At 45.1% G+C, this 12495-nt stretch overlaps 1 protein-coding gene across 1 annotated transcript in view; it reads right to left on the reverse strand.

Moving 5' to 3' along the window:
• The window catches only part of SLC4A8 (solute carrier family 4 member 8), a 79810-nt gene extending 71308 nt beyond the window's left edge, over positions 1-8502 (reverse strand). The window contains exon 1 of the mRNA XM_056867003.1: positions 8421-8502. The gene's annotated coding sequence lies outside the window, so the exon portion shown is untranslated. The remainder of the gene's footprint in view (positions 1-8420) is intronic.
• Positions 8503-12495: the final 3993 nt, after the last annotated feature.

The raw sequence follows: 12495 nt of genomic DNA on the forward strand, positions 1-12495 counted from the left end.
ATACAGTAGCCTCAGTCCACCATTTTGCTGCAGTCCCTCAGCACTGATACTTAATCCTAAGGGGCTTTCAGTACAGGTACTGTTTCAAGCAGAGGCGAAGCTTGCTATTGCCTTCTCCATGGGGAGCTTAGAACTGATCACCAGCAATGCTTTTTGGAGTCAAGTCTGAACAGTTTGCCTCTCCGCTCAGTTCCATGGCAGCCTTCATAACCATCAATGATGGTTTGGTGCTCCTCAGCTGCTACTGCTTTCAATATCCATGATAAACCTGCACCTCTAAGCTCAATCCTTTTGAAGGCATTTTTCCCTGTCGGTTTCACGTATGCCCACACTCCCTTCTTCCTACCAGGGAATGGCACTGACTCTCCCCAGGGTTCTCAATCTCACTGCTGCTACTGGGAGAGAGCTCTTATTTCAACTGGGTTCTGACTGCCTCTGGAGTCACTGTTAAGTGACACCATTTGTGGTGAAAGCCAGTGTGATTTACTGATTAGAGCATTGGACTAGGATCTGGGAGACCCAGGTTCAAATGCCATTCTGTCTGAAAACTTGCTTGTGACCATGGGCCCATCACTTTCTCTCAACCTGATCTGCCTTGCAGGGTTCTGGGGATGATGGAATGGAAAAGTGTAAAATGTTGTAAGTCACTTTGAGTCCCTGTTGGAGAGTAATATGTGGTACAAATAATCTCCATACCTTTCTTTTCAAGGGAAATGTTATGTTTGTACTCAAAACAGGTGCCCCGTGGGACAAAGTCTTTGACACGCAATTATTGGCTTTTGTTAGTGCCTCTACTATAATCCTTTAGCAAACAGATGCTTGATTCCACTGGTCATCTCTATTGTTGTTGATGGCCTGCAGATTAAATAGCACTTCATCTCTAATTCAGCCACTGCGGAGTGTGAATGCTGTGGTCTGTTCATCTGGGAGGGAAGCGGAATTTATCTGCTGAACTTTCCCTTTACAGTGTGAATCAACAGGTCAATATGGCCCTTTTACTGTTCCCTTTGAAGGGAGCTTGACACATGTCTCACAGAGCATGCTGGTGGTGTACGTGACAGATCTTTTCCTTTAATCTGGGTCAGCCTTTTTACACTGTCCTAGTCCATGCTGGGAATTTGTACAGAAAAGACAAGAAAAGAAAGGGAACTAGTTATGATAGCTTCACAGAGAGCCTATGAATTCTTTAGTCCAGTTGGACAACACTCTACCGGGAGTAACAGGCTTGCTGTCAGATCCTTAAGAGTCACCTATTCTTCCCTACCTCAAATAATGTGGTGTCTCAGGATGGTGCACACATTTTTTTACCCTGTGAAGGATGCCTGATACTTTGGCATTTCCTACTGAAAAGGTCTCTGGTAATTGGTCATAAATTCTTTAAATCCATTCATCAATCCTATATGGTGATATGCTCTACAAGAGAAAGCATATTCTGTGGTCGGCTGCATTGTCCACCACGCATAGGTTTTCTACAGTTCTTTGCACACCTATGGCACTTTGTGGGTTTGGACCCAAGAGCTTCCCCACCTCTCCTCTGAGGGGAGGTCGCCTGCCTTCCCATTAACTAGATTATTAAATTCAGTACTACCCCTGGGACAGAAAAAGGTACTATTTTGAATTATTCTTATGTGCTAAGGAGGGCACCTGAAAAGGCCTACTTCTGTTCCAGGTCATCCATGTATGTAAGGTACTATCAAGTCACAGCCAACTGATGGGAACCCACTAGGGTTTTCAAGAATTTACAGAGCTTTTTTGCCATTGCTTTGGTGGTCTCCCATCGAAGTACTAACCAGGACCGACCCTGCTTGGCTTGAGATCTGGCGAGATCAGGCTAGCCTGGGCCATTCAGGTCAGGGCCCAGGTCATCTAACTATGTGTATTATAGTCTTTAAAATTTGCTTGGTTGTCTTATTCATAGACCTCTCTACCCTTCCTGCAGAGAGTCCCTCTGCCATTGAGGGTGGAAACTGCCAGTGGCAGAAATCCAACCTTCTCCTTTGTTTGGGATTATGCCTTCACTATTTTACAAAATGCATGGCGATTACAGTGGTCCATGTGAGACCGCTATATTGTTTTCCCTGCCCTGTTGATCATTGATCCTTGCTAGATCAACCCTTTTTATTCTGCTAATTAAGTTCCCTTTGCCTGTCTGAGTCTTTAGTCAGTGCTTATTTTTCTACACACCACAACAGAATTTGGTTTTGGTATATATTTCACCCTTCAGGGATGTCCAGATTTGTTTTCTCCTGCTGTCCAAGATGGAGCTAATGTGCATCGTTCTGGTAACTGCATTTTCTCAGGGCACTTCTGTGTGCATGTGTCTCACAGGGGCACCTGCTTTCTGCAAATTAGTTGGCTATAACACTAATTTCACCAGAGCACTAGATGTACCTTACTTTTGTCTTTTATTTCAAACATTTTATTGCAAACATTCCACATAATTGTGGAATGCACTGTAATTATGTTTTCTACTACTAACGGGGCCAACTCTCAGATACTTTGACTGGAGGCCCTGGCTATTTGGCCTTGCTCCACAATGAGACATTCTATGCACTATCTTTTTTTTCATTCTTTTCCTGTTAGGGACCCCCATCACAGTGGAATGCCCTTCTAATCCCTCAGCAGGGTAACCTGTTTTGATGTTTTCCCTGGCCGTTTCACTGCACAGATTGCTCTGTAAGCTGCTGAGGGTTCACTTATGGTGCATACTGTTCATCCTTTGTTTTGGCCACATCAAGCCGGCTTTACTTCTTTCATTATTATTTCATTATTATGGTCAGATTGGCTTACTCCCATAGTTGACATGTAGTTTTGATCAGCTCCTTCCCTGCATTGTAGCTGTAGCCTCAGATTTTCTGACTAGCACGCACCACTCCTTCAGTACCAAATCTTGTTCCTCTAGATGGGAAAGAGGTTCAAATGAGGCTGTAAACAGGCTTTAGACGCTGCTTCTTGTACTGTTGATAATGTTTTGGCCCCAGTTTGGGAAGAAACTCTGTAAATTTCCCCCTTCCTTATTGAATTTCTAAGGTCATGGCAAACAGAGGTATAACTCCTTGATTTTTTTTTTGCACTTCTCTGGTATTTATAGGGGGGCTTTTTAGTATGCGACACTTCCACCTGTAGAATAAGGACATTGCTGGTTCTCACCTATAACCTCTTTATTCATGAAGTTTCATAAGGTTAGGGTGTCTGATCTCCTGGCTGGGATTCCCTACCAGGGATAGTCTCTCAGTCCTCATGTCTCACAATGTTATCCTTACACTTGTTACTGATGCCAAACCTCTGTGCGCTCCTTACATTTCTTGAAGTGACTTTCTTGGGTTTTGATCTGCTAGGGACCCAAAACTACTCTGCATTGGACTCTCAGGCTCCAAGAGCACAACCCGTCCTTGTGGGTCGGTAGAAGCTATCACACTCTGTCTTGAGTACATGGCTGTTCAATGCTGCTTTACACACCCCGGCTGTCTCCAACAGAGTGCTGATTTTTCTTTGCCACGTTCCTGCATATATTTCGGCTGGGGCACTTGCAGAGAGCTCCCTGCTCTTTTATAAGACAGTTCTGGGTGAATGTCAATATGGGATACTGAACAACTTTTGGGAACGCAGTCATATATAGTCTCTTCCATTGAGAGCTTCACACCCACCTCCTTAACTTAATGAGCTTGCTAATCTCCCAATGCACAGAAGCCATGAAGATGAAAACAGATTTGTACTTACCTGTAACTGTTGTTCATCAAGTGGTCTTCTGTGCAGGCACATATCCCTCCCTCCTGCCCCACTGTGAACTCGGTGGAACCTTAGTTTCTTGGGGTCTCTGGCAGCGGCATGGAGAGAACTGAGGGAGTAGCACCCCTCCTCCTGGTCAGGTAACTGTTTTGGCAGTTAACTACCAGAGGGAGTTTCTGTGGCTGGCCTGCACATGCGCAGTCCCAATATGTGCCTGCACAGAAGACCACTCGATGAACAACAATTACAGGTAAGTTCAACTCTGTTTTCTTGTGGATTTTTTGTTTGTGCTTGAACAGACATTGTATGACAAAACAGACAGAAAGGTATGAAGTTATACATAAAGTTCTCCCAACTTCCTATGACTTCTTAGGAAGGTTTGAAGATTTTGGATTGAAGAGTCTCTGATCAGATATCACAAACAAACCTGGGTTTGCTTACGATAAGGACAAACCTGATTTATTTTCAGGCTTGCCCCCTCTCCCTCTCTCCTCCCTGCACACACTATGTCAAGATCAAAGAATTCGCAATCTTGGCTAAAATGACTAACCTAGCAAATAATGATCAACATCATGAGATGTTTTATGAAAAATAGAAACTTTATTACCAATATGTAAAGGTTTAACTGCACGAGTAGCTATAGAAAAGCAGACAGTAGATGGATATCACTGATATTAAATTTTTTGAAATATCAACCAATCACAGTTATTAGCTGGGAAAGTTGTCTTGACATGTAAACCATGTAAATCATGTATCATGAAATGTAATCAACTTTTGCTTTATATATGTGAATTGTTAAACTTTTCGAATGTTCCCTTTCTCTGTACTTTCCCTCTCCCTCTATGTAAAAATAAATAAAACTTTTTAAAAAAAGATCAAAGAATTCCTGCTTTAGGAAGCCTTTCCTCTAACTCCAGTATGTTATGATATCCCAATATGAAGGCTGAACAAATTAAAGTTTCCTTCCCAGTAACTGGTATTCCTAATAAGCATTAAATCATAGTTTAGAATTCTCATTTGTAAGGAAGAAACTAATTCCAGTTTGTTGAAGCATCCTCATTCAAACATCACTAAATAATGGAGGTAGATTAAAACCTTCCTAAATGAAAAAGTCTCCAGTCATGATGCAACATATAGAAGAGGGAGGAATTATATGAGCTCAGCAACAGTCCATGTTTACCCTTGTCACAAATAAAGGCTTAAACTGAAGCCAAACTATGGTTTGTTCATGACATCTGAGAGTGGTTTGGTTCTCTTCCCACTTCTCTGTTTTGGCCTCCTCTTTTAACAATCCCCTCCCTACTTTCTTGCAGAACAACATGAGGGAAGATTAAAAGTTTGATGTAGATCAGCCTTTAGGTGCATGGATATGATCTGAAATATTTTGCTCTGCAGTATTTTATGATCATGATGTACTTTAGGGTTTTATTGCTTAACTGAACTTTGTACTGGTTTCTAGCGTGGGTCATACCTGGGTAGGGTTTTTCCCCTATTCTAGAAAGGTTGTGAGATTTAAAGCACTATAAATTTTTAAATTCTGTTTATGATCAGCGCAAAGGTCCATCTGTGCTTTGTCTCTATGCTACAAAGAAGCCCTCACAGAGCTCAGCTCATCTGCACTGCTTCTGGATGAGGAAAATTTGCATAAAGGCTTGGAACAATTTGTGCTAAGGAACAATTTTATTTGGAAGGATATCTGCAAGCCAAAGAAGAAGAAGGTGTACTGGTTGCATAAATATTTGCTAGTCCTAACAGGTGGTACTTAAACTGTCACACAACATAACTTGATTGACTTATTAACATCCCGAATCCACAGTTTTGTGTCTCAGCATCAACAACAGCACCCAAATGATGCTAGCGTCACTCATAAAGTTCCAGCACTCTCACAACTGGATCTTTAGATACTGTTTGAGAATCATTAACCCAAGTCAACTATCATTTTGCTAAAGGAGAAAAATCAATATTACAGAGTTTTATTTATTTTTTTACTTCATTCATACCCCTACTTTTCTCTCCCATGGTAACCCAAAGCGGCTTACAACATTGTCAGCGTCTTCATTTTCCCCTCACAACCACAATCCTGTAATTTAGATTAGGCTAAGAGTGTGTGACCGGCACGAAGTCCACCCAGCATGCTTCCATAGCGTGATGTGGGTTCAAATTTGAGTCTCCCACAGCCTAGAAGTATAGTGTCCAGATCACGCGAAGTGATGGTATCGCTTTACTCTGCTCTGGTTAGACCTCAACTAGAGTACTGTGTTCAGTTTTGGGCACCACAATTTAAGAAAGATGTAGACAAGCTGGAACCTGTCCAGAGAAGGGCAACAAAGATGGTGAGGGGTCTGGAGACCAAGTCCTATGAGGAAAGGTTGAAGGAGCTGGGTGTTTAGCCTGAAGAGAAGACTGAGAGGGGATATGATAACCTTGTTCAAGTACTTGAAGGGCTATCATATAAAGGAGGGTGCCGAGTTGTTTTCTGTTGCTCAAGACGGTCGGACCAGAACCAACGGGTTGAAATTAAATCAAAAGTTTCCGTCTAGACATTAGGAAGAATTTTCTAACAGTTAGAGCGGTTCCCCAGTGGAACAAGCTTCCTCGGGAGGTGGTAAGCTCTCCTTCCCTGGAGGTTTTTAAGACGAGGTTAGATGGCCATCTGTCAGCAATGCTGATTCTGTGACCTTAGGCAGATGATGAGAGGGAGGGCATCTTGGCCATCTTCTGGTCACTAGGGGTGTGGAGGGGGGAGGTAGTTGTGTATTTCCTGCATTGTGCAGGGGGTTGGACTTGATGGCCCTGGTGGTCCCTTCCAACTCTATGATTCTATGATTCTAGTCCAGAACTCTAATCACTATCATGCTGTAATAGTCCTTCAGGTTCAGGGTTTTCTGACTTCTGAGATTCCAGGGTCACAGGAATTTTGCACAGTATCTAATCTCAGTCCCAGTGTTTAAGGCCATTTGTGCAGGGCTGTTTTCCTTGTGGTCACCCCGGTGACTGCTCCAGTGCTTCGTTTTGATTATGCATACCCTTCCGGCCATCAGAGATTGCCTCGCTCTCCCCACGTTTCTGCGCATTTTGCCCATGTTTTCCAGATGCTGTTTTAGCAAGAATCCAGAAAACGCAGGCAAAATGCACAGAAATGCACAGGGAGAGCGAAGCAACCTCTGACAGTCGGGAAAGGCATGCATAATCAAAGCGAAGCATCGGTGGGGTGACCGCGGGGAAACAGCCCTGCATACATGGCCTAAATCAGCTTCTATGCTTCTATAAGAGTCAAGCTCATAATTCTCATGATTTTGAAAGTCTGTTTAAAAGCAGAGTATGCAATACCTGTGAAAATCACCACAATCCAAGGCAACGGCCTCTATTAGCAGCATGGTTCCCTATCTCTTCTTCCTGGAAGGCATTCAAGTTCCATGATCCATACGTTCTTTCTGTCCCAGTTAGGGCATATACAGAAAGTAGCATCCTATACCCTCAATTTAGTGCATTATACACTTGCAAAAGCAATGCTAAGCATTCTTTCACCCTATAGCTGGATCCTCTAGCTATTCCTTAATTTCTCTTGTTATGCCACCAAGCAATAGGAAAGATGACACCATGCATGTACATTGTTCACTATCACAACCATTGCTCTTGAGATGAGGACTTCTTGAAGCTCTTTCCCCCTCCTGCACCACAAGGGTGACTGAGGTTTATATTAGGTGGGGGCAATACATTTTGAACAGTTTCCCCCCCCCCAAATTTGCCACCTGTACTATCCTGAGGAATGGTTTTCAGTTTCCCTTATAAACAGAAGTGTGGGAAGTAGGACAAAGCAGGTGTCTTTTCTCCTGGGATGAAATGTTGATGAAGGTCATAAAGTAGTAGTGTTGCTGAAGCCACATTGGGTCTCATCAGCATCAGACTGGAAGGCCAGATGGGATCTGTACATATGTTCCACGGAGGAAATAAAGAACAAAAATGCATTGTGTAGAAAAAATATGCTGTAAAATCCATGCTCATTCCATATACACCTCCGTGTGCATTGTGTAAGAGTGGAAATAGACAAGGGCACTGTTGCCATCCAGTATGGGTTGTAGTGACAGCAAATCTACTTCCTACTTCCACAAATCCCCATAACTTTAGCCACACCTTTCCTTCTTCTACCCCAACCACTTAATAAGATCCAAACATATACAAATGGTCAAACATACTAATTTGCTGAGCTTGAAATAACGTTTCAGGAACCATCATGCAAAGTGTGTCGACTTCCAAATTTTGAATGCAAAATTTGAGTTTTCTGGGCATTTTTACATTGCACAGAAATGAGAGAAAGAGATGTAGTGGTTAAAGTGTCAGACTAGGCTCTAGGAAATCCAGGTTTGAATCCCCACTCGTGCCCATGGAAGCTCACTGGGTAACATTGGGCCAGTCACACACTCTCAGCCTAACCTACCTCACAGGTTTGTTGTGAGGATAAAATGGAGGAGAATGATGTAAGCCACTTTGGGTCCCCACGGGGGTGAAAGGTGGGTTATAAGTAAATAAATAAACATGAGCAGTCCTAGTTAAATAATGCCCACAATACTCTTCATGCCATCTGGGACCATCTCAAAGTTTATGTCTGTTCTCAAGTATTTAATGATGATGAATGGCCTGCCAGGCAAACACAAACCGAGAAAGAAACCAACAGCAAGAAACAGTCTCACCTTCCAGCTCTTCTGGTTCATAATGAGTATTGACAACATTGCTGGTGCCTCCTTGATCCACAACTGCTTCATCTTCAGGTCTCTGTTAAAAAATAAAGAAGGTACATTAGACGGATATGTTCTCCCACCATTTATTTGCACCTAGAACCAGATTAAACATGAGGAATCTATGCAGAATTATGTTTTGAGGCCTCACACACCACAGCCCCCAAAATATGCTCTCTCGTCTATTGAACTTACACGTACAAAAAGCAGATATTAACATACCTAACATGTTTCTTTACACACAATTGCATCCGGTTTCCATCCTGGCCTACCTCTGCTATCTTTAAAATCAGTGCTCTATAGATTTTAGTTTTCTAAAATCTACAGCACCAGGATGTAATTTAAGAATCTCTGCCCTGGAAATATGGGGTTGTGTCAGCTCTTGGTCCATTGAACCAGAAACCACAGCAGAGACAGTCAGATCCAAAGAAGATGGCTTTACTGGTCAAATAGGTATTACAGAGCATGAAGGGGAAAATGACAGCAATGAGCTCGCTGCCTAACACTCAGCAGTATAAAGGCAAGGATATTTGCAAGTGATTACAGAACACAAACATAGTTGCTGTTCCCAGGACTGCTCCCAGAGCTTCAAACGGGCTTTGGTATGTAGGAATGTCCTTGAGCGCAGTCAGCGATAGAAACGAAAGCAAAACAAAGTAACTGAGATACAAAGTAACTGAGATACAGGCCTGACATTCTGCCCCCCTTAAGGCCCCCTCCCTCCGTGCAAGGGGGATGGCTTGTCCGGGTAGGTGGTGTGAAAGGCGTTTACCAAGCGGGGGGCGGAGACATCTTGCGCACGCACCCATTCGTCATAGGCAGGGGGGAAGTGTTTCCAGCGAATTAGGTATTGCAGAGATCCATGGTGTATACGTGAATCCAGGATTTTGGACACCTCGAAATGTTCCTCCCCTCCCACCATCACTGGTTGTTCGGGAGGCGGATCCGGATGCCAGTCCGAGGAGGCGACATGGGGTTTCAGGAGACTGACATGGAAGACGGGGTGGATACGCCTCAAGGTTTTGGGGAGAGTCAATTCCACAGCGTCAGGGTTAATGATCCGGGCAATAGGAAATGGGCCAATGTACTTGGCACTGAGTTTGTGACAAGGACGAGTGGAGCGCAGATTTCTGGTGGAAAGATATACGGAGTCTCCAACTTGAAAGTCCTTACTGGGGGAGCGATGCTTATCAGCTTGCGCTTTATACTTGCGTTTGGCTCGGTCCAGGTTGCTAATCAGCCAGGGCCAAGTAGTACGGAGGGCATACGCCCATGAGGCCACATCAGGATCCCCCTCCCCCTCAGACCCTTCCACAGGGGCAATAGGACCGAAGTCCTGGCCATACACAGCATAGAAAGGGCTGAAGCCAGTAGATTGATGCACAGCATTATTGTAAGCATATTCTGCAAAAGGCAACTTTTCTACCCAGTCATCTTGGTGATAATTAACGTAACAACGCAAATAGCATTCCAGTACAGCATTGACACGTTCAGTTTGCCCATCCGTTTGAGGATGGTAAGCACTAGACAACCCTTGCTCCACCCCCACTAACTTGAGAAAGGCTTTCCAAAATTTGGAAACAAAACTACTTCCGCGGTCGCAGATTATCTTGCGCGGAAACGAATGTAGCCGGAAGACATGTGACAGGAAGAGGCGGGCCAACTTGGGGGCGGAGGGAATACCCGCTAAGGGAACCAAATGTACCTGTTTGGAAAATAAGTCAGTAACAACCCATAGTACAGTTTTGCCCCCGCTAAGGGGGAGATCCGTCATGAAATCCATGGCAATCACTTCCCAGGGTTTACTGGGGATTTCCAGCGGCTGCAGTAGTCCTGGGGGCTTGCCTTGAGAACGTTTGACTGTGGCACAGATAGGGCAGCTGCGAACGAAGGAGTCCACATCAGAACGCATTCCCCACCAAAACTGTCTGCGCAACAGATGAAGAGTTTTCAGGAACCCAAAGTGTCCCGCTGTTTTAGCTCCATGAGCTAACTGTAGAACTTCTCTTCGAAGTATTTTAGGCACGTATAGTTTTGAGTCTTTGTACCAACAACCACCTTGTTCGAGTACACCTTGGGGCAAGGTTTGGGCAGTGCGTTCGGCTAGGCACTGAGCCCAAAGGGAGTCCAGGAAGGTATTGGAGATGATCACCCCCTCTCCGTTCGTGGGAGAGGGTGAAGCAGGAGCTGGTGGAGAGGCTGGCTGCTGTGGAGCGCTAGATACAGGTGGCGCAAGGGGGACAGGCGAGGGAGCCTGTTGGTTGGGGCTGGATACCTTGTCAGCTACGGTATGGTTTCCCTGCTAAAGCCGGGTTTGGGCCCGGGTTTGCACGAACAGGAGGGGTAGGGCTTCCCTTTGCGCCGGGGTAAACAACGAGTCTGTCGGTCGATCACGTTTTATTGGGTATTGAGGCAACCGGGATAGGGCATCTGCAAGCACGTTCTGTTTCCCGGGCACATGTTTGAGAACAAAACGGAATTGAGCAAAGAAGTCCGCCCAACGCTGTTGTTTTGCGGACAATTTATGGGTCCCCGTGAGGGCAGCTAGATTTTTGTGATCGGTCCAAACTTCAAAGGGGATCCCAGACCCCTCCAGAAATTGCCTCCACAGCATCAGGGCATGGTGGACGGCTGATGCTTCCTTTTCCCAAATGGGCCAGTTTAGTTGGGAATGTGCAAACTTCTTGGAGAAGTAGGCACAGGGGTGCAGGAGACCGTCCGGTCCTCTCTGGAGTAGCCCCCCCCATGGCTACGTCAGACGCATCGACCTGCACAATAAACATTTGGTTCGGATCTGGGTGCTGCAGGACCGGTTCAGAAGTGAAAAGCCGTTTGAGGGCTACAAAGGCAGATTGGCATTGATCAGTCCACAGTATTTTGGCCGAGGGCAACGTTGCAGAAACCCCTTTACCCTTCGTTTTCAGGAGGTCAGTGATTGGCAGCGCCACTTGAGCAAAATTGGGAATGAAACCGCGGTAGAAGTTAGCAAAGCCCAGAAATTGCTGTACTTGTTTGCGGGTAGAGGGCGGAGTCCAGTCAAGTACCGATTGGACTTTAGCGGGGTCCATGCTAAGGCCACGATGAGAGATTATGTACCCCAAAAATGTTATCTGCTTTTGGTGAAATTCGCATTTAGACAGTTTCGCATAGAGCTGGTGGTTACTCAGTCGTTGCAAAACCTCTCTGACCAGAACAACATGTTCCTCCATGGTTTTCGAATAAATAAGAATATCATCCAAATAAACTACCACGCCGCGGTACAGCAAATCATGGAGGATTTCGTTAATGAGTTGCATGAAGACCCCCGGGGCCCCTTTCAATCCGAAAGGCATCACAAGAAATTCATACATTCCAAAACAGCTAGAGAAGGCGGTGAGGGGTTCGTCTCCCTCGCGGATACGGACGCGATAATAAGCTTCCACTAAGTCCAATTTGGAGAAAATGCGACCCTCCTGTAATTGCCCCATAATATCTGAGATCAACGGTATGGGGTAGGCGTTGGCTTGAGTAACTGCATTAAGCTTTCGGAAGTCAATACATAAACGCAGGTCGCCCTCCTTTTTCCGGACAAAGAACGCTGGGGCTGAGTTGGGAGCGTTCGATGGCCGAATGAACCCTCGAGCGAGGTTTTTATCCAAAAAGTCACGTAATACAGCGCGTTCGGGGTAAATTTTGCTTTTAGTCAGTTTGCAATCTTTCACCACCTCAATTGCACAGTCAGTGGTACGGTGGGGGGGCAAGGCATCACATTCTTTAACATCAAAAACATCTGCAAAGTCTCTGTATGCGTCGGGCAAAGGCGGTGGAGATGCGGCATCGGAGATTAAAGCCGGAGCGGGTGGAGGCGTCACCGCGACTCCCTGCCGGTGTTGTTCGCACTTGGGATTGGCAAAGGAAATAGTGTCCGTTTCCCAGTCTATGTAAGGGCTATGACCCTTAAGCCAATTAATCCCTAGGACGACTTCGAATCGGATGGGGGCTATGGTAAAGTCTATTTGTTCCCAATGAGAACCAATACCCATCGCTACTC

This window comes from Euleptes europaea, chromosome 1 (genome assembly GCF_029931775.1).
Source record: "Euleptes europaea isolate rEulEur1 chromosome 1, rEulEur1.hap1, whole genome shotgun sequence".
In the NCBI taxonomy this organism is placed as follows: domain Eukaryota; kingdom Metazoa; phylum Chordata; class Lepidosauria; order Squamata; family Sphaerodactylidae; genus Euleptes; species Euleptes europaea.